Below are 27,281 nucleotides of genomic sequence, written 5' to 3'. Positions count from 1 at the left end.
TTCCTCTGTCTCTCTCGATAGAGGTAATCCTGTCAGAGGAGGCCTCCAATGCGATAGCAGCGAACCAAACATGGTGGTGACAATAAACAAAAGCAGCCATCAGGTCAGACGACAAAACCTGTGACAAAAAAAACAACAAAAACAGGACAATGGTGTGCTTATGTGAAAGGAATCCATTGAAATTCCATTTGAAGATTTGATGGGTTGGGTGCAAAGAAAAAAAAAAAGAGAGAGAGAGGGAGAGAGAGAAAGCATGGTCCACAAGCGTGGGACTCTCGGCTTTATCCTCCGTTGAATTACAAAGTGCAGTTCCTTCCTGTGATCAGTCAGCCCTTGGCAAAACTGGCACGGCTTTCTCCTGCGCTGCACCCTGGGCACTCTGCCATGATACAAAACTTCCTTTGAACCAAACAGCTGTGGGCAGCAGGATTGATATAATATTTAATGTATTAATTACATACACAGAAAAAGGGCCATAGTTAGACAGCCTGTCTTTCATGCAAGCAGACGAGCCAGGCGTGCAACTTTAATTTATGAGCTCCTATTCATTCTCCATCTCTGTCTGTTACACTCATCATTTGTTTGCATTTCCTGTCCAGCATCCCTGAAAGAGCGATAGGCCATTGCACTTCTTGAGAAAATAGTTTCTGTTTCCTCAAGGACAGATCAAAATTAAACAACGATGTGGACAAACATACATGTCCATCCGTAGCTTGCACAACAGATTTACAAAACTGTTGACAAATCTGAGTAATGTGTGTCCTTTCAAACAAGTCCAGACTCCACTCCCTCTGTATTCTGATGTATGTCCTTGGTTTCATTGTACTCATTCTTCTTATGTTGCAGTTCCTGCCAGCAAACATACATCAAATTCCATACGTATTGTACATATTACCTGTCTTGTACCAGCACAGATCAACAATCTCCAAAAGGTCAGGTGACAGAACACATACACAAGCCAACAGCAATGATGCTTCAAACTGCTCTTACGGTCCTCTGCTCATCACATGCAGCATAAATGAAGTGACAATATCATATCTAGGGCTGGGCAATATATCTCATATTTCAAAATATACAGTCAAACCAATTTTTGGCACAATTCAGACACTATATATAATTTTATATATTTTTTTCTTCTAGTGGGTGCAGGACACTATAGTTCATTTATGTAAGTAAGGATAGCAAAATAAAGTCAACTGTGACATATTATACCCAAAAATTCTTCATAAAAAAGATAAAAATTTGGGACCAAAAATTATTCAGACACTTTGACCTGATCATGTTTTGCTTAAGTGTTATCTGACACAATTAAGATTATTTTTTTCTGACACAGTTTAACTCTGAGATCTTGTCATATTTTATTAACATTTTTTTTTTTTTTAAACTATAGTGAATAAACTCTAATAATGAATGAAATGTTCAAGGTGTCTGAATAAATTTTGGTTTGACTGTATCTCATTTATATCTCAGACTTTTCAGACAGTTTTTTTTTTTTTTTTTTTTGTCTAATCAGAGGAAGGATGACTCAAATAGGAAGACTATTTAAGTTTCATTTACACATATCAATATTTAAAAGACAATATTTACCTGCACATATTTTTATTAAAACATTAAGGGCCAGATTTACTAAACAAGGCAAATTAGCGTGAGAGCACAATTCCAAAAAAGCGCCGATGGGAGTGAAAAGTTCTGCACGCGATCTACCGAGGACGTGCAAATTAAAGAACACAGACACAGCCGGATCATTTCCATAATGACCAACGTAATCTACCAAGAGCAGCGCAAATTAGCGTCTGGTTTAAGACATGCTTTTTGGGGGCAGAAAATAATGACCAAAATGCCAGTAAATTGACTAGCACAAACCTTAGTAAATCACCTTGCACGATTCATTTTAACCGACAGTAGTTTTTTAATGCCAAAAGACGGTTTGCACTGGCACAAGCTGTTAGTAAATCTGGTCCTAGATTTGCATAATATATGATAGGTTGTATCACAGAACTACATTCCATGAAGTGAAGTGCAAAAAAAAAAAAAAATCAATTAACTAAAATTGACAGTTTGACAGATGATTTTACCAATGTCTAGAATTCATTTTTTGCTGAAATTAAAATCATACACAGTTTTAAAACATCCATCTTAAAGGGGTAATTCACTGCTGGCAAGTGAGCTTTTAATAAAATGTGGCTGTCAAAAGGGGTGTGATGTTCCCTTTTGTTTTGCTAAAAGGTTTGAAAACTTCAACACCCACAGTGCACTGGGCCCGCTTTCAACCAAGGCCTGTCAATCCGACCGTCCATGGGCCAGTCTGCATACAAAAAAAAAAAGATTTGTAATTTTAACAAAAGCCCAGGAGCTGTCAAAAAAGTGCGCTGGATGCTTTTGCAGACAAATAAAGGGAAGATCTGAGTATAGGTAAAATGCCAAAAAAGTACAAACTGTTCATTTATAGTACTGACACTGTAACAATACAAAGCTGGATGAAAATCTGCCAACTTGTCCTTTAATAATCTCATAAGTTGTGAGACAAGGAATGGTCACAAACTTATCTAGGGGTCTTTAGGAACTTGATGGGCAAGTAAATATTGCATTAAAACAGCCACAATATTCACAATTTTGCTTAATTTTACATTGCCAGTATCATTGAGAGGATTCAACATATCACGCATACCTAAACACAGATCTGTCAGAAAAACATCAAATACTTAAACACCTTAAAGCATAGCACAATTTAAGACACAAGCTGAACTCCACCTTGCATCATTCTCCCTATGATTTCCCAATATTTTCCACCATTCCTATAAATAAAAGTAGCAAAAATCCAAATAATGTTAAAGATGAAGAAAGGAGGGAGTACACAGTTCAGACCAACAACAGATTCTTCCATTATACTGATTCTGTTCTTTGAGGCGACAGATTGCCTTAAGTGGAAAAAGAGAGATTTCTTTTTTTCTTCACACTATTGCTCGACACACACACTCACTCTCTATATAAATATATAGATATATAGTTGCTCACTGGCAACAAGTTTTCTCAATAACAGATAGATGCTGTTGCTTAGCAACTGCTGTGAGGCAGGCATGACTTGTACCTGCTCCTTAAGGCAGCCTCCATCTTGTGTGGCTCTCTTACATCTAATTGGTCAGGTGGTAAAGACTGAGCATGTGAAATACCGCCTTCCCCATTGCAGTCAAGGTCTATAAATGACAGGTAGCTCAGACATTATTTTAGCATTCTGTCTGTAGAAATGTGCACAAATACACTGCCACTGGTGTGAATAAAAAATGACAGCGTAAAATATGGAAGACATTTATCTCCCAGTAGAGAGGTTCATAAATCCAGTGCCTAAAAGTATCTTGCGCTCCAACAATACATCAAATTTGGCTGGCCATCATTCCTGATCATTAAAAAAATTAATAACTACGTAAATTATGTTGTACGCTCTACATGGGCTACAGACATCGATGTAAAGTTTGATTTACTGTAATAAGCTCAGCTGGATGAAGAAGGCAGAGAAAGTCAGGTTAAACGAGACATTGAAGAGATGACGTACATTTGCTCTACTTCTGATAATGTAACAGTCACAGAGGCTGAAAAAGGGATGGATTTAAAGCTATTTTGCTACATTGTTTGCTTTTAATAATTCAATTTCTCAAAACACAGCTCAGCCTCATGCATTTTTATTAGAGGGAAAGCTTCAGACTTTCATGATTTTTTTCCTCCCCTCTTACCCCCTGGATATCCCAGATTGAAAAAGTAAGTCTAATTTTAATATGGTTTTTGGCAGAGAAGCGACTGCCCTTTAATTTTTCTGCCCTTCTCACATCCAGTCCTGTGGTCTTCTGAAATCACTCTCAGCTGGAAAAGACAGAGATCTATCAGTCTGAACAGTTCATCTGAACAAAGGCAAGGAAATACGAGTTAAAGGGATTGTTCACCAAAAAAATGAACATTCTGTCATCATTTACTCACCCTAAAGTTGTTCCAAACTTGTGTAAATTTCTTTGTTCTGCTAAACACAAAGGAAGATATTTTGAAAAATGATTGTATGTAACCAGGCCATTTTGGGGAACCACTAATTTCCATAGTAGGGAAAAAATACTATGGAAGCCAATGGTGATCCAGAACTGTTCTGTTCAGAACTGTTCATTCTTCAAAATATCTTCCATTGTGTTTAGCAGAACAAAGAAATTTACACAGGTGTGGAACAAACTGAGGGTAAGTAAATGATGACAGAATGTTCAGTTTGGGTGAACTATCCCTTTAAGAGGGGATTGCATCGTTGTAGTTCAGAGCAGAGCATAACCTTGAGGACATGTGACGGATTAATTATTCCAATGTGTCTTAATTGTGATGCATTATCATTATCTAGAAAGAAATAGGCAGAATATTCTTCGAATATTCACATTTTGTCATTTATGGAAGAAAGTCCTAGGTTTGGAATAACACAAGGATGAGTAAAATACAATTTTTCATTTTAAGCTTTAATGGGTCATCCTTAAATCAAGCATGGAAATTAATTTTCACTTTATGCATCTTGGTTTGGCCTTTAATGTTATCCCATAGTTCTCTTAAAGGAATAATTAACTCAAAAAAAAAAAAACACAGTAATTTATTCCTGTGATGGCAAAGCTGAAATCAGTGTCAAATGATCCTTTAGAAATCATTTTAATATGCTGATTTGCGCTCAAGAAACATTATTATCTTATTATGTTATTATTATTATTATTATTATTATTATTATCTTATTATGTTGAAAACATTACTTATATTTTTGTGGAAACATACTTTTTTCAGGATTATGTGATGAATAGAATGTTCAAAAGAACAGCATTCATTTGAAATCAAAATATTTTAAAACATTATAAATGCCTTTACTGTCACTTAATGTGTCCTTGCTGAATTAAAAGTATTAATTTCTTAAGCAAAATGTTATTGACCAGAAACTTTTGAATAGTATTATAGATTTTAATTCTAAATTGCTCTTCAACAAGTTGTCAGAGAACATTCTTAGTATTCTGATGTGAACAGCAGAGCCATTTAAAAAATCTTACTGAACTCTGGAATCTTATTCAATATTCATTAATGTGAATGCTCCCTAACTACAATACTCTCTCTGCTTCACTGGTAGCCCCAGTCTGATCAATAATTCAGCACTATATGGGTGCACTGACAGCCAAGCAACATGTTCTCATACACTTTTCTTCTGACCTTAAGGTATCACCAACAAAACAATACAACAACAAACTAGAAAATCAATTATTCTTTGTGGCAGTGCATCACATGCATTATACATTGGCTTGAAAACACACATATATATAAGGCGTGTAAGGGTACACAAAAATGACACTTCGGTACGTACCTCGGTTTTGAATAGGGGTGCAACGGTTCAGATTACTCACGGTTCGGTTTGTATCACGGTTTTAGGCTCACGGTTTCGGTGCGGTTCGGTATGTGCTATGTTCAGGTAAAAAATGACTACTGTCAAATAAAAATAAAGAAAATAAGAACAAATAATCAAACAGCACAAATAAATACAGTAAAGCAAATATACAAATAAATAAAGCTTTTCATTTTTTTTTAATGTATCCAGTTTTAGTAGCTAAGTAGCTAATAAAATGTAAAACAACATTGCATGTAATCTTCACTGTATAAATGAAATAAAGATCAATCATTAATTAAGTTACTATTTAGTCGTGAGCAATGAGTGATTTCCTTGTCTTTTGTTGTTTGATTAACATTAAAAACACATTCAGACAGCAGGAATGCAAGGACTGCTGTCTCTTTAGGACATAATACACGGATCAGTACACTGATACTGAACACATTCTTCTTTCTCGTGTATAAGTTCACTTAAGACCTAACAGAGCGCCTTGCACTCGAATGTTTAAATTAGCAAGTTTAAACGCAGATAGCAACGTGTGCTGTTCAGGTCTCACCTGCCCTCTCGCGCTATCAACACCCGGGTGATGATGGCGTAAATGGCTGGTCGGATAGAGCATACGGCACTTGCAGTGAACAAAGTTTAGGAGAAGCCAGAATGCATATCCATCAACAGAAACATACATTAGCCTAACTCTGTCTGTCTGTTATATTTATTTTCTACAAACCATATTATAGATGCATATGCGTCATCAGATATGAGATGAACCGCGGTGCAATTGCGTGCCGAACTGAATGTGCAGAACGGTACGGTTCGATTTTTTTCCGAGAACCGTTTCACCCCTAGTTTTGAAGTCACGGTTCGGTACGGGTTCTGTACAGCGGGGGGAGAAAACTAGAAATAAAATTGCTTTTTTTTTATTAAACAGTGGTTTACTGAACAAATTGTGTGTCTGTCTTTAAATTAATTCAATAATAATTACATTTTTAAAACAAATATAAAAATGAATATAATGAATATATAGGCTAATATAGTGCATATATTTAACAAAATGCCCCTCTCTAGAGTTCATTTCTCTAATGAACTAACAAGCTGTGGTCACTGAATGACTTGCCAGAGGTAAATGTTTTGCTACGTGACATTGTTTACAAGCTGTTTTACTGATGTCTTTCTGTGGTCAAAACACTGACTGAGCGATTACGAGGGATATATGTTTCAGTAAGTTGTACTGTATCTTTCAACATACCTTCAGATATTCATTCATGTTTATTCTGTAACTAGTATTAAAGAGGAAGGGATGATTGTGTTCACTTGCGCTCCGGGTTGCTGTTTGAACTGAGGCGTCTATACAGTGACGCCACATTAAAGTGCATCAAAACGGTATTTGTTTGAATTTCGTGATAAAATGGACATAATTTGAAATATGACACTTTGTTTCTTAACGAAAGTAACAACACAGAGCATATTGCAATTATTGGCAAAAAACGTGCTGGCAAAATGAGTCGCAATGAGCAAATTTTCAAAATGAGTTATTGTTCTCTCACATTTTCTATTAAAAAACCTTCAAAATGAGGTAGGATTTGTTGAAATCCGAGAAAAAAAAAGTGCCTGAGCTACACTGGTTTGAAATCAATAGAGTCAGCAAAGTCAATTTTGAGAGAAATCAAGTTAAAGTTTTCTGAAGGTTATAAAACAAAATCAACTACCAACCATACCTTAAAATCCCTGGTAATACCACCAAATTTGGAAAAAAACAGGGGAAAAAAACATATATATTCTTTTTTTTTTTTTTTTTGCCATGATAAGATAACGTTTGCATGATTACTCGCCAAAACAGATTTTTTGAAATACTGTAATTCTGTGTATGTGTGTATATTGGGATTGTGGCGTCTTCGGATCTGTCAGTCAGTGCGAATAAAATAATTTTGTTCAGCATGACTTTGAAAATCACATTTCATTGGTTCAGACTCATGCCATTGAGAATTCGCTTTGAATATTCACAAAGTTGGAATGCTGCCCTTTACAACACTACCAAACTTGTGCTGATAGGAAGCAGCAGTTGTCCAGAATCGAGTAGAAAATAACAGCATTTTTCATGGTCAGAGGAAAGGTAGCCTACTCCTCTCAGAAAACGTACTAAAATAAAGAACTTTTAGATGTTTACACACACACAGGTTTGTTTTGCTATCTTTGTGAGGACATTCCATAGGCGTAATGGTTTTTATACTGTACAAACTGTACATTCTATTCCCCTACACTACCCCTACTCCTAAACCTACCCATCACAGAAAACATTCTGCATTTTTACATAAATAATAATGCATTGTTTAGTATGTTTTTAAAGCCATTTTAAATATGAGGACTCATGGAATGTCCTCATATTTCATGTTTACGTCGTAATACCAGTGTAATACCCATTGTGTCCTCATAAATCACAAAAACGCGCACGCACACACACACACGCGCACACACACAAGGAAACGCTGTGACGGTGGCAGCCCAAGGGAGACTGTTTTATTTTCAGGTGCTGCAGTGATTGTGTGGGTCATCTGTTGAGTCTAGCTCAATGTCAGCCCCTCCAGGAGAAGAGAGGAGACTCAGGCAGAGCTGAGCAGGGTGGCTGATCACTGACATCCCAGGCCACATCTCACTCTCCTCTCCACAGGCAGGCAGAGAAAAAGACCCCGGCATTCATGATAAAAGAAGCATTCAGTTGAGAACACCAAAGACCTAATCGCCAAAAACAGCCTTGAGATTGCTCCCGATCCCAGAGGGCGCCAAGCAAAAAAAAAAGAAAAAGAAGAGAGATAGGGGATTTCTGTACCCCGCACTAATATTTTTTATTTATTTATTTATTTCCCTCTTGACACATCTCAAACGAGATTAGGATCCGATTCAATTAACTTTTATCTTGGTGAAAAAAAAAAAAAAAAAACTTATTGGAAAAAAAAGACAAGAAAGAGATCATGGCTGCACTTCAACAAAGAGTTTCTCATACTGGGATCACAGTCATGTTTCTGTGTTGCAACAAAGTGGATTTACATTGCAAATCAAACCCAGATGGGGTCGATTTTGCATTTTAATGTGCTTCCTCTGGAGAGGAACTCTGCCACTCTGACAAGTTTTGCCTGCTCTGGTTTGCTTCCTAAACAACAACCTGTCCTGACCATCTTTACACACTCACTGATGGCAAAATGAAGAGGAAATGGAAAGAAAGCACCATACAGTCAGTAGAATTGCACATTTACACATTTCAAAAGAGTCAGGTGCAGTGCAATTGGAAAAGCAAGAGGATGGTACTGCTTTATTTCTCTTTCTGTCACCTTTTTTTCATCCACTAGAAACACACAAAATTTGACTGATAAAGACATGAGGAACGATCAAAGAAAGATTTTGGTAAATCAATGTTTAAGGCTCATTGCGGGCTCTCAAACAGCTAATATACAAATGCAAGCACGAATAACGCGCTTTTGAATAACGCGCACTGTATTCAAACTATTGGAAGAAAATTCTTTGTAGAGCCATTGATTTTTTTCTCTCTTTCTCTCTCTTTTTTGTTTAGCCAACCTTGAAGGAGTCCAACAACAATCCCAGAGAGGGCGGTTTTGTTCATTCTGAATACATCATATTTTCAGTGAGTTCAAAGGTCTTTAGTGCATCGTCTTAAAATAACAGAAAAATAATGCATGTACATAGCTGTTTTCACAGTACTCCGCTGCCGTAAGTATTATGCATTTAGATGAAAGCGTTTTGAAAGTCTTTTGAGAAGAGAAACTGAGCAGTGTTGCAAACCATTGGAGGTGATAAAGTTCATGCGTCAGGGCTAAACAGAGGAATAGACAATAAGAGTATGCTAATAATGCTTGGCAAAAAGGCAAACCCACCAGGCATCTCTTCTTGAAGTGCTGTCTTGCATGCAAAATTGTTGATTCAAGTGTTTTTAATTAGAGTCACAGTAAGAGGTGAATTTTTTAATTTCACATCAGGCTGCAGACGTCCACTTAGACATGGCTGCGCAGGTATGGACGCTTTCAGAGGGGATATTATTCTTCTAGCAGTGCTGCTTATGAGCACCTCATCACTATTTAAGAACTGCTGAAGAGGACATGGTGAGTCTTTATTGCCTGTATCCCGCTGCTATCTCTGCATTTCTACGGGTCATCGAGGCTGCATGGGGGACCGTGATTAAAACACACGCTGTGGGGTTACAGCGGTTCGCTCGCACCATGCGTTTCAGAAGAATTCTTAAGTGTTTGTAAATGATGAAACAATACGTTCCGTCTGTCGGAAACATTGGAAGAATGACAGGTTGTCAATTAAAGTTCTCGTAATCACCCCTGTCACGGAGCTGCCAGATTCCATTACAGCCCCTGCCAGGATGGCGGAGTTTTCACGTTCTTAATTGCACTGCTCATTTGAGGGAAAAATAAAATATTTTAAGCAGAACATTCCAGCTAATGTTTTAATTGTGTTTTTATCTTGAGCATCATAAAAAGATAGAGAGAGACATCTTCTCCTGGGAGAGCCTCAGCTGGCAGTATTCTCGAGACTCTGTGACAGCATTAATGAATGACAGATGTGTCCGTCGGATCAAAGATGCCCTAATTTATCTGATTCAAATCTCTCAGGACATGTAATATGCAGATGTGGAGGGAAACGAGCTGACTATCTCAATATACCTTTCTCCTGAAAATTAGGTGCGAAATGAAGTGGACGTGTCAAGCTGCACTTCGCAACACATGTATTGCAAATATGCATGGTCTGCTTGAAACGATTTCTAAATATAGTCCTTTGTTCTGATGGAGGATCAGATCGCAATGGTCTTTTTATCTGCACAACCATTAAAGTAGCTCAAATTTAGCTATCTATCATAAAAATGAAGAAAAAAAGAGAAAACAACAACAACAACAACAACTTGTAAAATATGTAGAACAGATGTTTTTATACTCATGCAAGTGAAGAAGCAATCATTGGTACTAACGTATTTATTCCAGAACAGTAACACTGAGATGATTTACAACACACATGGTTCATAACTCACCAAATTTCCTCTCTGAACTCCGGTAAGTGTCTGGACAGCCACAGCAGTGCTTTCTGGGTCACAGCCTAGCTGATCAATGGGCATGGATAGAAATTTGGGACTTTGGAGACTGCAAATGTAAGCAGCTCTGACCCAAATACAGAGCGATGTGGGCAGTAAAAGGGCACGGAGATAATGAGAAACTGGACAGGCAGTGGCACGGCGCAGCATGCAGATGTAGGTTGAGAGATTGCCACTTGTGACAGGTGCTCTGTCACAGACAGGCAAATCATGGCCTGCGGTAATCTCTGATTGGCACTTAATGAGCAAACGTCACTGACATGAAGGCCACAACCTTTGTCCGCAAAAGAACATCTTGGATTGGAAATCCAAATTAAATATTAAATTTAATACTAATATCATATGTGTATCATATTATAAACTTGATGTAAAAAAAAGGTAATGTAAAAAAAATATATATATATGAGCATGCAAAATTAATTATCCAATATTGACCAATACGGACTTATATAAAAGATACCATGCATCTCTAAGAAAATAAAATACAGTGTTAATAATTTATATGCAACATGCAAACAGGTGTATATAAAAAAAAAAAATAAGAAAGTGACACGTGAAGGCCAAGTATGGTAAACCATACTCATAATTTGTCCTCTGCATTTAACAGCAGTTAGTGCACACACAGAATAGTGAGTAGTGAACACACACACTGCAAACTGTGGACACGCTCACCTGGAGCAGTGGGCAGGCATTTTCTACTGTGGTGCCTGGGGAACAATTGGGGGTTAGGTGCTTTGCTTAAGGGCACTTCACTGAGACTCGAACCCGCAACCTTCGGGTTACCAGTATGACTCTCTAACAATTAGGCCATGACTGCCCCATCAGTTTAGTGTTAAAACACAGGCTGTCACAATTACAGCGACAGAAAAATCTATGCTAACATTGCTATGCATATGCTAACATAAAAAAAAAGCTAGCATTATGATATGGTCGTGTCTCACGTGGACTTACTGGATATGAAAATGCATGATGAAGACATAATTGAATTGGGCCCCTGGTTTTCTGCTGTAATATAGAGACCCAAGTAATATATTCACTTTCAAAACCTCTTTTAAAGCAGTTAAGCCTCCGTAAAGCAGGTTGTCTCAACGTACTACTCAACAAATGTCTTCAGGTCTATCTGACACAGGTGCAGATGCTTAATGGCCCTGTTAAGGGCCTCCTGTCGTATCTCTATCCAGTAAAAGAAAACCAACAGCCTAGTGTAGCTCACGCATTCACACCTCCTGGCATGGCTCCTTGCACTTGACTTGGCCCTCTATGCCTTATCAAATGTCTCATTAGCATTCCCTAGCCATAGCACTTCATAAAAGGAGCTAGTAATTCCAGGCAGGCTCCCACTGAGATGACTTCTTCCATTTTCAGATCCCTCATGCCTGCGTGCAGAATTTTCCCTCCGTCTGCGAGCTGCAAACTGTCTGGGCTGGGTTTACCTCACTGCGCTGCAGCCGTGTGCCTCCTCATTACACTATCCATTCATCAGAGCCGGCTGGAGTCTCCAGAGTTCAATCGTGACGCAAGAGTGCTGAGAATCTGGTGAGGTCTGTGCTGACCCCTACTGCGCAGCAGGGATGGAGAGAGAATCATTCATTAGTGTATTGAGGTAAATTCACAGGATGTTACATGTAAGGCCTAAAATGATTAATTGCTGGAGAATATGTTTGCACCAAAAGCGGTTAAATGTCACTCGGAAGGTTTATTCCAACCAACATTGCATGGATTATATAAACAGGATTATCAACATGCATAGGCAAGCAATGTGGCTCTTTAGGGCATACGTTTTCACGATTGGATTACACAGGCCTGTTTCATATGCAGGGCACACGTTTTGAGCAGTGAGAGGCAAGACGCAAGGGTGTTAGATAGTTGGTGAACTGTGAGGATGTAGCATGCATGGCGATGAGCAGCACGTGAGCTGGTGCACATCACCAGTGATTATATCAGTTACTCATACATAAGGGAGCAGCAGTGACATGACTTTTAATGGCTTCTACTTACTTAACTGGAAGTATTTGAGTCTTTCAACTCTCACAGTTGGAGTTCCGACATACCCGCCGACCTTGGCTCTAACTTCAGTTACTTGGATTTCTTCTTTTTCTTCCCAATAAGAAAGAGCAGAGCTCATTTTCCTTTTTAATACATCTACTTTCCTAACATCTCATGAGGTTTATGCTTTTACATGCTTTTTTTTTTTTTTCATTGACAAAAATTCATTCACTATTTTGCCTATGGTCAGACAAGGTCTGGATATATTTTGGAGTTTATTGCTAATTTACTTGGTGTTTGTTGATTTGAAAATGTAACTGTAATAAAAATAACCCTGAAACACTTTAAAGTTCCGAGCTGAAATTTAAGAAAAAAAAAAGAAAAAAAAAAAAACATGAATAATTGTTTTTCACAAATTACATAGCACAACAACAGCTGCTAATTTTTTGCTAATACACCAAAGACAAAATCTTATTGACCTTCTGATTGAACCAACATGTGGGAAACTCACCATTGTTGACTGCTTAATGTAGATGTAGGCTACACCTTAAAGGGATAATTCGCCCATAAAAGGAAAATTATGTCATCATTTGTAAGCATGGTGTTTGGGCATTATCGTTCCCAAAGCGTCATATCACCATTAGCTTCAATTAGCCAAAGCAAGTCGATCACAGGGACGAAGGAAGTATGGCAAAATGACGCAGCGTCTCATTCTCGCTCTGAGACGCTCCCTTTCAAGAGAACTTGAGCTGCATCAATGACGTGTCAGGAATGATAATGCCCAAACACCATGCCTTACAAGTGCCTATCCATGGAATACTGAGAGCACAACTAGGACATGAGCACCTGTGAACCTGGAGCAGTGCCCAGGTCCAAGCCATAAAATCTTACGAATGTAAATGGAGAGGACCAGCAAACCTAATCACAAACATCTTAAAGAAAGACACCCGAAATCAAGGCCTTGGAGGCCACCATACTCCTCGCCGAGTGAGCTCTGACAGCCAAGGGTGAAGGCTGACCAGAAACCTCATAAGCCAGATGAATAGCCTCACCTATCTATCTGCTGACTGTCTGTTTGGATGCAGGGAACCCCTTCTTAGGCGATCCAAAACAGACAAATAGCTGATCGGTTTTCCTCCACAGGGCAGCTCTGTGGACATAAGTATCCAGCGCTCTCACTGGATACAAAAGGTTTAGCTTTTCGTGGTCCTGATCTCCGAAAGGAGGAGGCAAAACGATGGGCCGCGCTACATTGGTCGGCACCTTAGGGACATAGTCCAGCTTTGGGTACAGGAATGCCTTGACCATCCCCGGTGCAAACTCAAGGCAGGTGGGGGATACCGACAGGGCCTGAAGATCCCTACTCTTTTTAGAGATGAAATAGCAAGAAGGTTTTTAAGGTCAGAAACTTTTCTGGAACCATCTCAAGGGGCTCAAAGGGAGCCACAGATAGACCTTCTAGCACAATAGCCAGATCCCAAGCTGGAACTCTGGAATGAATTGCAGGCCTTAGCCTTGAATCTTGAAACACTTTATTAACAGTCCCTCCCCAAAGATACACCACCCAGAGGGACAATGGCCACCATGTACACCTTTAGTGTGGAAGGGGAAAGCCCTGCAGAAAACTGATCTTAAGGAAATTCTAGCACTGAGCCAACCGGGCTGTTAACTGGATCCCACTGTTGCATTTTGCACCAAGAAGTGAAGACTCTCCACTTCAAGGTATAAAGGTTCCTCAAGAAGGGAGCTCTGGAGTGAAGTATGGTCTCAACAACCTCAGTTGAGAGACCTGAGTCTATGAGTTGGGCCCCCTCAGAGGCCAAACCCACAGGTTACATATCTCTGAGCGGGGGTGAAGGACTGTGCCTCCCACCTGAGACAGAAGGTCCCTCCTGACCAGAATCTCCAGGGGAGAGCCGTCAAGGAGGGACACTAGGTCCAAGAACTATATTCAGCTTGGCCAGTACGGCGCTACTAGGAGTACTAGGAGTACACTTATTCCATGCTGGCGGATCTTCTCCAGAACTCCTGAGAGCAGAGCAAATGGGGGAAATGCATACAGACGCAGCTTCAGCAATGTCTGTACCATAGCATCCAGCCCCAGGACAGTGTGTCGTATCCTGAGATGCAAACATATCCACTTCCACTTGGCCGTAAACATCCCATATACGTTTCACCACCTCGGGGTGAAATCTCCATTCCCCAGGCCTCAGTCCCTATCTCGTCAGGATGTATGCTCCTACATTCTGGTATCCCAGGATGTATACCGCTCTCAGAGAGAGCAGTTTCCCTAGGGACCACAGGAGGATCTGGTGTGCCAGTTTGCATAGTGGACGTGAAGGCAAGGACGCTGAAACTGTTTCACAGTGAGTGACTGGCCTAGCTTTATCTCTTTTTTTTATGTCTGTGAGGATCACAGCAACACGAGCAGGCGATAGGACGGCCTGCATCGTTACTGAATCCCACACCACACTAAGAAAAGTGGTCCTCTGAACTTGAGAAAGCACACTCTTCTTGTCATTCAGTTTTAACCCAAACTTTTTCATGAGCGAGAACGACATCTCAATGCCGAACTGCCATCTGCTCCGACTCTGCTAGAATAAGCCATGCGTCAATGTAGTTCAGAACACAAATTCCTTGCAGTCTGAGCAGCACCAGAGATGCATCTACGCATTTCATGAACGAGCTGGGTGATAGAGCTAGGCCGGAAGGAAGAACCTAATACTGATAAGCTTCGCCCCCGAACACGAACCTGAACACTCTCTTCAAAGAGTGACAGGCAGGAGCGGAAACTCTCAAAATGCAAAGCAGCAGACTCTCAAAATGCTCGCAGTCAGCCCCTTCGATGGCTGACAGAGCATGTTCCACTCCCAAACACAACACACAAGTCTTGTGCATTCCCACCTGTAAGGAAACGAGAGCAAGGAGGAACACACGACTTGGTGTACAAAATCAGGACAGACAACAATAAATAAGACAAACAGTATGACACTTGCTGAGGCACAGAAGCTAATGCCGGTGAAAAGTACATATTCCAGATGTGCTGTTATGCCTTCCTGGTTGTGATGTCACCAGCCCGTGATGTTCCGTCTCGCCATTGGACTAGTTGACACGCATGCTTCAGAAGCAATCACGCAGAGGTGTTCCCAAAGCGTCAGTGATACAGCGCAAGCTCCCTCAAAAGGGAACAGAAGATATTTTGAGAAATTTCTCTTGCATGTCAATTGTACCAATTGTTTGGCTATACCGACATTCTTCAAAATATATTTTGTGTTCTGCAGAATAAAGAGCAAATGATGACAGGATTTTCATTTTTGGGTGAATTACCCCTTTAAAACTTATACAGTGCACCAGCATTTTTTGATTATCTCCTAATAATAAATACTTTTTGTACTTTTCTGTCCTTCTTGATTAATAGTTTACATACAATCACTTATTTAACCAATTTGTCATAATGTAACTTCCATATATACCTACATATGGGTGTCTGTCTATCAACTAAGTAAATTTAGATTTAGAAAAAGAGGGAGAAAGATGATAGAGATGCCATTCATCTTTAATCGTTTGTGCGCACATGGCCATGATAAGGATCTGCGATATCAAATGAATTCCTCTTGATTTCAGTTTTTTAATTGGGTTCAGTTGATAAAGAAATCCGTTATCTAAGTGGGAGGATGCTTGTGTCTCTGGGCAAAGGCAGATGGATTTGAATCGTCGAGAGCAAACATTGTCTCATCTCTACAAGACCAATTGTGCTCGTCTTGAATATCTTTTCTTAGACATCAAACTCATTACACACTGAAGCACCAGAGTCTGAACAACAATGCGAGCAGATCCCTGGAGTTCACTACAAAGGGCAAGAGGAGAAATAAGAAAAATAATAGAATACCATTCAGGGGTCAGAGGGTAAAGTGTGAAGTGGTCTGAAGGCAATCAATCATAACTGAGGCTCCGCCGGGTGAGTCTTACAGTGCCACTGACAATAATATGCTATGAGGACCTCACTTTACCCACAACAGTCTGCCTTAATTCATGCACAATCATCAAAGCAGAAACTAATTATTCCAAGCAATAATTTTCCATTTGATAACACCATTCAGTAGGCCTCTCCCATGCTGCTCAGCTAGCAGGCGGTCGAGGCAACAGTCCTTCATACAAGCTACAGACACTTTATTCAGCTAATTTGTGGGTGAAAAAAAAAAAAAAAAAAAAAATCTACAGATGGACTCTATCCAGACTCAAAATGAATTCCTTTGAGGAGGCCTATTGATCCTCTCTTTTTCTACCCTATTAATAACGCTTTCCCTCACTGCCCTCATGTGGGAGTATGACTTCTGCTACTGATGGTGGGGTGGAGTCAGACAGGCTAGAACTGGAGCTTCGAATGCAACTCATGCAGCAGGCCTGTATCCTTTTATGCACAGTGACATCTGAGGAGTGAAGTGTGTGTGTGAGGTGAGGTTAAGGGGCACGGCCAGACAGTGCTTTAGCTGTGAACAGTCTCAGTGTAATGCTCTGCTGGGTGCATCACAACAGGAAGAACGAAAGCACCAAAGGTCATGATACCACAGGGAGAGGACAACAAGGCAGAACCCAAAAGCAGCACTAGAAAGGCCGGACTGTGTTGCTGACTAAACGCAGGAAAGGTGAAATATCTGAAACACTTTCATAATTTCAGCTGTGCAAGAAATTAAAAGGGTCCTATCATGAAAAATGGAATTCTCCTTGATCTTTTGGGATAAAAAAAAAAAAAGCTCAATGTACCATATAGACACATCCTCAAAGCTTCAGAAAGGAAAATGATTTCCCCAGTTCAACTAAGACACAAAAACGGTTCATTCACAAAGAGGCTGTTATTGAAAGATGGGGCAGCACAAACTATATTCATTGTAAAAAGGATTGATGTCTTGAAAGAGGGGGGTGAATGGTTGTGTAAATCTAAATTACAATAGTAATTTAGTGATAATAATAATAAAAATAGTGATGTCCGATATATATACAGTTTCTTTCTGTGACTGTTCCTCTACATTTAATACATACTATTTTTAATACATAACTTATTTCAAATGACCAGGGAAAACTCATTTACCCATATGACCCCCTCAATTAAAACACCAAAACACTTTAAAAAAAAAAAAAAAAATCAGTTAACTTTTTAATGAACAAATTAAAATTACGGATGGCAAAGCTTAACCTTTATTTGTTTTGAATCACTATCATGCTTTTCTTCAAACACTGCAAACATACACCAGGAAGATGTTTGCCTCTTCTTTCATAAAGAACACTGCTCCAGCACTGCTCTAGGTGATCTTCGGTCAGCATGAGTCAACAGTAATGTTTTGAAGAGTAGTAGTTTCCTCCATGGTAACTCATCCAAACAACACTTCAGAGAACTTCTAATGGTAGACCGATAAATCATCGGTAAACACCAATGTTATCAAGCGCAAGAGCTACCAGCGGCAGTTTTTACACGGGGTTCTTTGTGTCTTGTCTGATTTTATGTCGTGCCTTTGAACTGATCTTTGCAGGACGCCCACTCTTAGGGAAAGTAGCAACAGTTCTGTATTTCTATCTGCCTCACTATGTGGCCAGATGGAGGCTGAAGTCTTTAGAAATCCTTTTGTAATCCTTTCTCGTCTTATGAGCCTCAAATACTCTTGTTCTGAAGACCTTTGAAATCTCTTTTGATGGGGCCATATTGCACTGTGAAGAACAGGTAAGCAGAACTGTTTTTTTTTTTTTCTTTTTTCTTTTTTCTCCATATTACAGCTCAAAACACACTCAGTCTCATTAGAACATCTGACTCCAATTACCCCCTTTTAAGAGGTCATATTTAGACTTCTGTTAGCGACACTGGCTGTTTAAACCATATGTTCAGTAAATATTCAGAAATGTAAATTATTTTGTGCTGTTTGTTAAATAAATGCTTTATAATTATAATAGATAGAGCCGATTTTTGCCTTTAGAAATGTGTGGTGCTAAACTGCAGAAAACATGGCAAATTGAAATGCTATGAATCTTAACACCATGAAATTCAAAGAATAATAAAAATGTAGCTGAATAATATCACAGACTATTTAATCAGTATGACCTACAGCACAACATCAATTCTGCAGATGCATTACTGCATTCACTAAGGCAAAGCAATCTGACCAAGTTTCTCCTAAATATGGTTACTTCACTGTAAATCTTGTCTAACAAAACTAATGCAAATGCCTTGTGCTCTACGTTGGGGGAAAATACAGAAGCAATGAATATATCAATAAAGGAATCTGTTTATCTGTTCTGTACCTCATACCTGTAAGACTTGGGTTCAAAAAACTATTTTCTTGGTTGTGATTCTACATATTTTCTTTGATTTCCAGCAATACTGCATAAACAAATAAAAAAGTTATTATGTTGGGTCTATCAAAACACTGCAAATTATATTATATTTTTTTTCTAGACTTCTGAGAAAATAAATCTTTAAATACCTCACCCACACCTTATACGGAGAGGAACAATTGAAATGAATAATTGAGAGAAGGGTCTACCACCCACCTGCATTATTGAATGCCTTGGTTTTAGTATGTTATTTACACAATGCAGAAAGCCACAGGATAAATTCCTCAAGCATGAGCAACATCAAGATGTAGCCCTTGTTTACTTTTTGAAGCGATGAATAATTTTTTGCGCTTCGCTTTGTGATGGGGGATGGAAATATTTATGTCAAAAAGTGTCCTTCAAGGCATATATTTTCATAATCACTTCAAAATGACTATTTGTGCATACAAAAATTCAATAAGTCAAATAAGTCAAACCAACTTGCTTACTCATTCAGCAGCTCTGGCAATGCTCAGTTAATATGTTTTGTTTCTTTCCCCCTACACATATAAAAAGATTCATTTATCATCACATATAACTCTGTCACTCCACTAAATGATGTTTGTTATTAATCATTTTCACAAAATCTTTCTAAAAGGGAAAACTTAACACAATCTCTTTTCCAAGTAAACCACATCTGAACTAAATCATTCATTTGAATTCAACTGAATCATTCCTGTAATTTCTCTTACCATCTGTACAGGATGCTTGAGGATGTGGAAATCTGTCACGCAAGGTCACTTCTCAAATCTCCAACCAATTCCATACCATGCTGCCTGACACTATCTGCTAGCTTTAACACTTCTAATATCAGAGTTCACTGGGAAGATAAAGGGGGAAACCTGATTACGGAACTGCTTCCCAAATGGTCTCCCACTCACCTCAATAAAAGAAAGAAAAAAAAAATATGAAGACTAATCGGACTAAACGGATATTTGCAAGGCACATGTGCTCATCCTAAAGCTTAATAAAGCTGGCATAAAACTGAGATAAGGCAGGAAAAGCTATAGTATTTTACACTGTACTGAATCTACATAAGTACGGTACAAACTCTATATTATGACTGAGGTGTCTTACCTGAACCCACACTGTGGGTCGCAACATCCGTAAATCTCACAGCCGTGCATTTCTCACCACTCTGAAGGACATACGCAGTCACCTCAGATTGATTGTAATTAGTATGGCCCAATAGCCTAATGAGAATGCAGGAGTGCAGCAGAGCTGAGCTCAGGGAGGAAGTGAGGCTGTTGATATTTAAGGCTAAATTCCTAGTATCTAAAATAAAACCACTGTAGAATTTTGTGCATGACATGAAATAAGAAGTCTTTGACTGTGCTCTCACACCATTCAGAGGTAGCGCACATTTCGTCCTGTAATGCTTTTTTCCGCATGAATAATGGTTTTGAGGTTATCATGGCATCTTGTGTGCACAAAGATATTAGAGGTATGCTATTGAAAATCAGATCGAAAGTATCTGTATTCTAAGGCAGATTCTAAAGGCAGAAGGACTGAGCATCAAGTGCTCAAATCGCTACGACTGAATCAGCCGGTGTAACAATAAGAAGACACAAAGGCCCCAGTAAATGCACAAGCCATTGAAATGCGGGCCAAGATGGATGGCGGTCATTACTGGGGATCTGTATGTATTTCATGGGGCATTTATTGTCTAAAACTGAAACGGGCAGTGCAGTACTCCCACCTCTTTGTAGAATGTGAAGGCAAATCTAATATAAGGTGAAGGCTCTCTAGATACACATTGTAAGCTAGTGTTGAGAGGCACAATTGCTCTCCAACCGACAGGAGAACGAAAAAAAAAAAAACTATCTTACAATTCAAAGAGACACGAGGGCCGGAAAGCACTGGCCAGGCTATAAAATGCTCAGGGAGGAAAAAATAATTTCATATTTGTGGAGCTTTGATTAAAGTCCCTCCTTTCCCTTAACTCTCGCTGCGAGAGCGAGCTTGGCACGACTTCAGAAGTCTCACTTGGACACATGGCCGGGGTGTGGAGGTTGCAGGTGTTGATTAGACGTCAGGTTCGCTTTAGGAGGTGAAACAGCATAGGAACTGGGCATTCTTGCACTTCAAGGACACAGGTTTGAGAAAGCGCCAGTCATCCCTGCCACTGTGGAGTAAAACACAAAATATAAAGAGGTAAACAAAAGCTTTGATGCACAACCTGAGCTTCGTATCAATACCCTCAATTTGACAAAATTGATACATCATCTCTTGTATGATACATAAATTTGAACCTCACTGTTACCTGATATTGTACTCTTATTTTGGTGCAAAATCATTTTGCAAACCAATTGCATTTCATCAACTTTAAAGAGATCTGTTCTGCAATGCTGTATGCTTGCTGATCATTGCTTTTGTTATATTATGAAAGTGACTGACATCTCAAATTTACTGGCATGTTAAATTTAACTGAGCGATATACCAGGTGAGATGTGCTGCTTTTGCAAACCTCCAATACCCACAAGATAGAGTGGGCCCTGTGCCTGGCAATGACATTGTGTTAAAACAACGCAATGGGTACTTATGTCATGGTTGCCTAGCAACACAAGCCACTTGGTTATTTATTGAATAAAATGAAAAGAGTGTGTATGGGGGGGGGTTCAGAAAAGTCTATTATCCATGCAAATGACTGTTATTTGCCCTATTTTGGCAAAGCTTTTTTGTCTCACGACTTCTTGAAGTCTATGTGATTGGGCTGCTCAGATACTTATCGAAATGACAGGCACCCAAACTGGACAGAGCGAAGTGGCATGCAACAAGACATGAGGGCTCTTATGACGGGTTTCTGAGAGTGCCTCCATCCATTAATACAGGGCCTGTTTGCTCTGTGAACAAACTCTTCTCTGACAATATCAACAGTATTGACGGCGTTAAATGTTTACCTTCCTGTTTACCTTAAGGAGGTTCACAAAATGACCACTGTGTGTGTGTGTGTGTATATATATATATATATATATATATATGTTATTAAACTTAGTTCTTAGGATAACTTTGATTAACTTTTTTTTTGATCCACTTCAAATGTTGACTACTGTATATTAGGGGTGTAACAGTAAATGACAGATCTCTTCTAATGCTGTAAACTAGCCTATATAGGGAGCAGTTACTTACACATTACTATAATTTTAAAGGTTACAATTAACAACAGAGCCCACAGAGCCCAAACTATTAAATTCAGTTGCTATTTATTTTTATTTTTGCAAACATGTAACTTGCATATAAGGCAGTTTTTGCATTAACTTGTAAATCTTTATAATCTTTATAATAATTATAATAATACATTTCTACTCCAATTCATTGTTAAAGTATATTCATTTACACAGTGGCCATCATAACTTGTTTTCATGACAGATTTATTTAAACATATGCCTACATTAAACATATACTTTAAGAAAAATCAAGACAGGTTAAGTAAAATATAATGAATATAAGCTAATATAGTGCATATAATTAGTGAAAGAGTTCATTTCTCTGGCAAATTAACGAGTTGTGGACATTGAATGACTTGCCTCAGAAACATTTACCTAAGAAATGTAATGCTACGTGACATTGTTCACAAGCTGTTTTACTGACGCCTTTCCGCCGTTGAAACAATGATTGAGCGATTACACAAGATTCGTTTCAGTAAGTTGTACTGTATCTTTCAACATAACTTCAAATGTTTATTCATGTTTATTCTGTAACTAGAATTTAAGAGAAAGCAATGTCGCGTTAACTCACGCTCCACGCTGCCGCTTGAACTGAGGCGTCTATGCAGTGATCGGTCACGCCACATCAAAGAGTGTCAATTTCATGCTTTTATCACGTTCAAGTATGAATTTCATGATAAAATGGTCAGACTTTAAGAGTGAGTGAGATGAGACTTTGTTTCTTATAGAAATACACACACACACACACACACACAATTTCCACAAAAATATTAAGTAGCACTAATTTTTTTACACTCATAATATAAATAATGTTTCTTGAGCACCAAATCAACATCATGATTTCTGAAGGATCATGAGAAAATATTTCTGTTTTTACTGTATTTTTGATCAAATAAATGCAGCCTTGGGGAGAATAAGATACTTTGTTCAAAAACATGGTAACAGTGTGGTAATGCCACAACTTTTTTTATTTTTTATTTTTTTTTATTTAGAATTTCCCCCCCTGTTGAATTTCCAGCAAAAAAACAAAACAAAAAACCCCTATATGATATATACATTTTTAATAGTGCTAGGAGTCAGACCTCAACTAAAAATCATAAACATAAATCAATCTCTGTGACTGAACTAATGGGCTTACCTATACAAGACATCATTGAACACATCACCTACAGACAATAAGACACCTAGAAGCTATCCATTTCACAGAATGTAGGTCATCATAATCCCTTCCACACACACACACAAATCCAAATGGTGCCTATGGAGTAAAGAGGTCATTGGCGGGGCACTAATCTATGGTCTCACTGAGTTTCAAATTCAATCTCACTTTTTATAGCTTTCTTTCTCTCAAGATGTCCAAGTCCCATATGGTTTCGGGGAGATAGTTTACTGCTAATCTGATCAATGTTCACATTAAGTCATGCTACCCGAGATCTATGGATGAGAGTTTATTATCAATATGGGCTGAGGATTGGGAGACACGCTCTGGAGGAAGAGATAACCGGAATAAAATGTTGATGTAACCACGGACTAAGATAACCTTCCATTAAGAAAACAAGATTAGGAAAAACAAGGCTGTAAATTACTTAAATTAGCCTCGGTGAACTTAATTAAGGAATGGGGCAAATCCCACATAAACATTTACTCATTTCTAAAACATGGCACACATAGGTTAAGTGCAAAGTAGATGAAAGTGATCCAAGGAACACTTGGCAAGTGACAAGAGATCATACTTCATATTAGTGCAGCCCCAGCAGAGCTGCTAATCTTCTTTTGGGAAGGCATCAAATTCAAATGTGGACAACATGCAGTGAATGACATGTGATGTTCGTAAATCCAGAGCCGTATGTGCGACCCACGCAAAACACATCCATCCCTCGAGGGGAAGAGCTGGCTCTGAGTCAGTGCTGTCTCACTGAGCTCTTCAGATACAGTAAGACAGTAAACACGCTCAACATGAGTACTTGCACCTGGTTTGTGTCAAAGGTTAGGTTTTTGCGACAGCGTGCTAACATCGATAGAATGTTTCTTGTTGATTCATTCTAGTGGTTTATTAATCATCGTAGCTGCATCTTAAACAAGGACTATGTGTTTGCAGAGGTTTGTTTCGCAGCCAACCGAGAAATGAGGCTACACCTGCATCTAATCAAAGCATCTATCAATGAAACAAGATGCTAAAAACAACAGTTTGGCTTGACTAACAACACCATACTTCATGCAAAATTATGATTTAAAAGACAATGTTCTAAAGTTAATGATAGGAATGCTTTGCTGATATATTATTCACATATTGTTCATTTAATTAAATCCACATCCTTTTTTCTCTCCAAGAGTTGGATAACAAATTAAGCACATCTGCACAGCTGTGTCAGAGCCAAAGTGGCGACCTGTTGTTAAACTCATTCGCACACAGTCATAGACCCACGCTATCTAACACAAACCCTCAAATAAGCATAGTCAGGCATTTTTTGGGTTTTGGGAAGTCTGAAAACTGTATACTTCAGCCAGATTTACTTGTGCAATTACCTTCTAAACCCCAGCCCACACGCGTCTCTCATACTTCCTCTATGATTCTGCACATCCCTCATGTTGGACGATAAGCATTTGAGACAGGAGATTACACAGAAACAAACCTGTTGCTATATTTCACTGGCACTCATCCATTTCATACAGAGGTATTGTCTCGAAATAAAACTAATCCAGTTGCTGGCCATTTCTGAGGTCTGCAAATTCATACTCCCTCTCTTATACACACACGTAGCACACATGTCTCATAATTAATTTCAATCTCTTCATAAAAGGCTTACACCCTCATACATGTGGATCAAGCCTGCTGCACAGTGGCAGGGTAAGTTAATATCTTCACACGCTGCTGATCCCACTGGAGGGACTTCTAACTGATTAAAGCTGGCTTTAAAGACAATCCTGCACTGACATTCACCTGTATTTAGCACTAATGCTGTGTTTATTACCTGCTCACAGAATGACTGAATGAAAAAATAAAGGCCTGCTTTTTGAAAAACCCACTGGACATCACTGCGCAAAAAGATTTTCTAAGAAGCTTTCTTAGACTGACTTTTGAAGCAAAGCATGCATGGAATTTGATATGTTCTGATAAATAGTTGCATTTCAATTTTACACACTTTATTTAATATCCTTGACTTTGCTGACTCTCAAAATACTGGGAGATTTTTGCTACCTTGTTGCTGTGGAAACCCTAAGGAATGATTCAATCAAACTGATAAACTACCATTGTGGGCAACAAAACCAGACAAACCAGATCATTTATTTACTTAAAAGAACTTTTTAGCACACAATTTAGCACATTTTTAAAAGCGTATTCTATTTGACCACCTATTAACACGCTTTTGGTGGCCTGACTAAAAAAATCATTATTAACACCTCATGACCTAAATAGCAATTTTCACGCTCTATCTAAAGGGCGGTCTTGCATAACCTTTGAGACCCATATGCTTGGATCATTTAAAATGGTCTTTTAAATTTAATGCTGCACCCTTGCAAAAACCACTGGGAAAAAAAGACTGCACACAAATTCAATGTGTAATACACACACATATATATATATATATATATATATATATACACACACACATTTTCCATTACACTATCACAAAAATATAAACAACATTTTTAATTTAGAGTTTAAAATCCATGTATAAGTTATTTGTCAAACCAGTAAAATGTTTGATTTTATATAATTTCATATATATTATGTTATATAATTGTAGCTTATGTTCATCCAAAGCTGAATGATGGCAGAACACAGTCATACTCTGTTAAGTCGATCAATAAAAATCATTCATATTTTGAAATTAATAATTTGAGATTTTAATCAAAACTTTATCACTATACATTTCAAACACCTTGGTCAAAAATTAGTTTTGCAGAGTAAAAGAAAGCAAAATTTCAGAGTGGAAAAGACCGACATTAGCTACACAAAAGTAACCTCTTGGACATGAGCATCCATTGAAACTCCACAATCAAAGACAGACCTGAGCAGGCTAACAATAACAGGGTGAATGGCTACTCTTTAGAATAAGAACCATCCTATGTGGTGTATATGCTGCTAGTCCTTGTTTACATTATTTCTAATGTTTCGGTTTGTTTAGTCTATGGATTGTGGGTAGTATTATGGTCACTTTTCTCGCATTTTGTGCTTAAGTTCATTATAGTTATGTCAAATTAAATGTGGGACTTAAGATAAACACAAAGAAAATAATTTAGAAGAGATAATGCTTCAATACCTTGTGAGTGAAATCGTTCTGAGAGTGAAATCGAGTCCTGGTTCAGGGCAGGCACAACGGTTTCATTCGTGTTTGTCATGCTTGTGTGATACGGCTCGGCTCTCTTGTTGCTTTCATCGGTCCGTTAGACCCTCCCAGTGCTGTTGTTGCCTCAGTAATCCCGTAGGTACACTCATATATCATTATGTGATGGGCGACGGTGCGCTTCATCGATTCGGAGCACGGTGTTACAACACCTTTCAGCTAGGAATCTGTCGCGTTTTCCTTTAACCGCGCGCCATTGTTGGGCCTAGCGTGTGGTGCGGAGGCACACGTTCACAGGACGTTCACAGCTCATCAGCAGCGTTTCATGCATCGACCTTGCGATAGAAACACCTGGAGGATTCTTTACGTTTAATTACAGCTTATCTCATTCCTCGCGTGCCTCATCTGTCTTCCCTAAACCTCTGCATAGCATAGCTTTTAAAAAAAAAAAAAAAAAAAAAAAAAAAAAAAAGGTAAATAAGGAGTTATTTTAAAACGATATGAAGTTATGTTTTGCAGATAAGGCTATTACAAATTAATAGGATCATAAAAATTACATTTTTTTATTATTATTTCTTACTGTCCTGAATAAGCTATTTAACATATCAGATGTGTTTACATATAGTCCACAAGACAAAATAATAGCTTGTGATAGTTGCTCATGAGTCCCTTGTTTGTCCTGAGCAGTTAAACCGCCCACTGTTCTTCAGAAAAAAAAGGTCCTGCACCTTTGGTTTTCCAGCATCTTCTGCATATTTGAACCCTTTTCAGCAGTGACTGTATGATTTTGAGATCCATCTTTTCACACTGAGGATGATTGAGGGAATCATACACAACTATTACAAAAGCTGCAAACATTCACTGAAGCTCAAGAAGGAAACACAATCCATTAAGAGCCAGGTATCTAAACTTTTTTGTCTTCTGGGAAACATGTAAGTATTTTCTGTAGCTTCTGGAGGACAATGCTAAATGGAAAAAAATATATATATGATCTT

At 38.6% G+C, this 27,281-nt stretch overlaps 1 long non-coding RNA gene across 5 annotated transcripts; it reads right to left on the bottom strand.

The window, feature by feature from the left end:
- Positions 1-17,609: 17,609 nt before the first annotated feature.
- Positions 17,610-26,960, bottom strand: LOC127494812 (uncharacterized). 5 transcript variants are annotated; one of them, XR_007924982.1, is made up of 5 exons: positions 26,263-26,958; positions 19,908-20,955; positions 19,523-19,650; positions 19,280-19,330; positions 17,610-18,170 (listed from the first exon to the last, which is right to left on the bottom strand). It is a non-coding gene; the product is annotated as an uncharacterized LOC127494812 (long non-coding RNA). The 5 variants fall into 5 exon arrangements; XR_007924981.1 differs by having other exon boundaries at positions 19,523-20,955; positions 26,263-26,960; XR_007924980.1 differs by lacking the exon at positions 19,280-19,330 and having other exon boundaries at positions 26,263-26,957.
- Positions 26,961-27,281: the final 321 nt, after the last annotated feature.

The sequence above is a fragment of the Ctenopharyngodon idella genome, chromosome 14, assembly GCF_019924925.1.
Source record: "Ctenopharyngodon idella isolate HZGC_01 chromosome 14, HZGC01, whole genome shotgun sequence".
Taxonomy (NCBI): Eukaryota; Metazoa; Chordata; class Actinopteri; order Cypriniformes; family Xenocyprididae; genus Ctenopharyngodon; species Ctenopharyngodon idella.
This window is presented reverse-complemented; position numbering and strand designations above follow the sequence as displayed.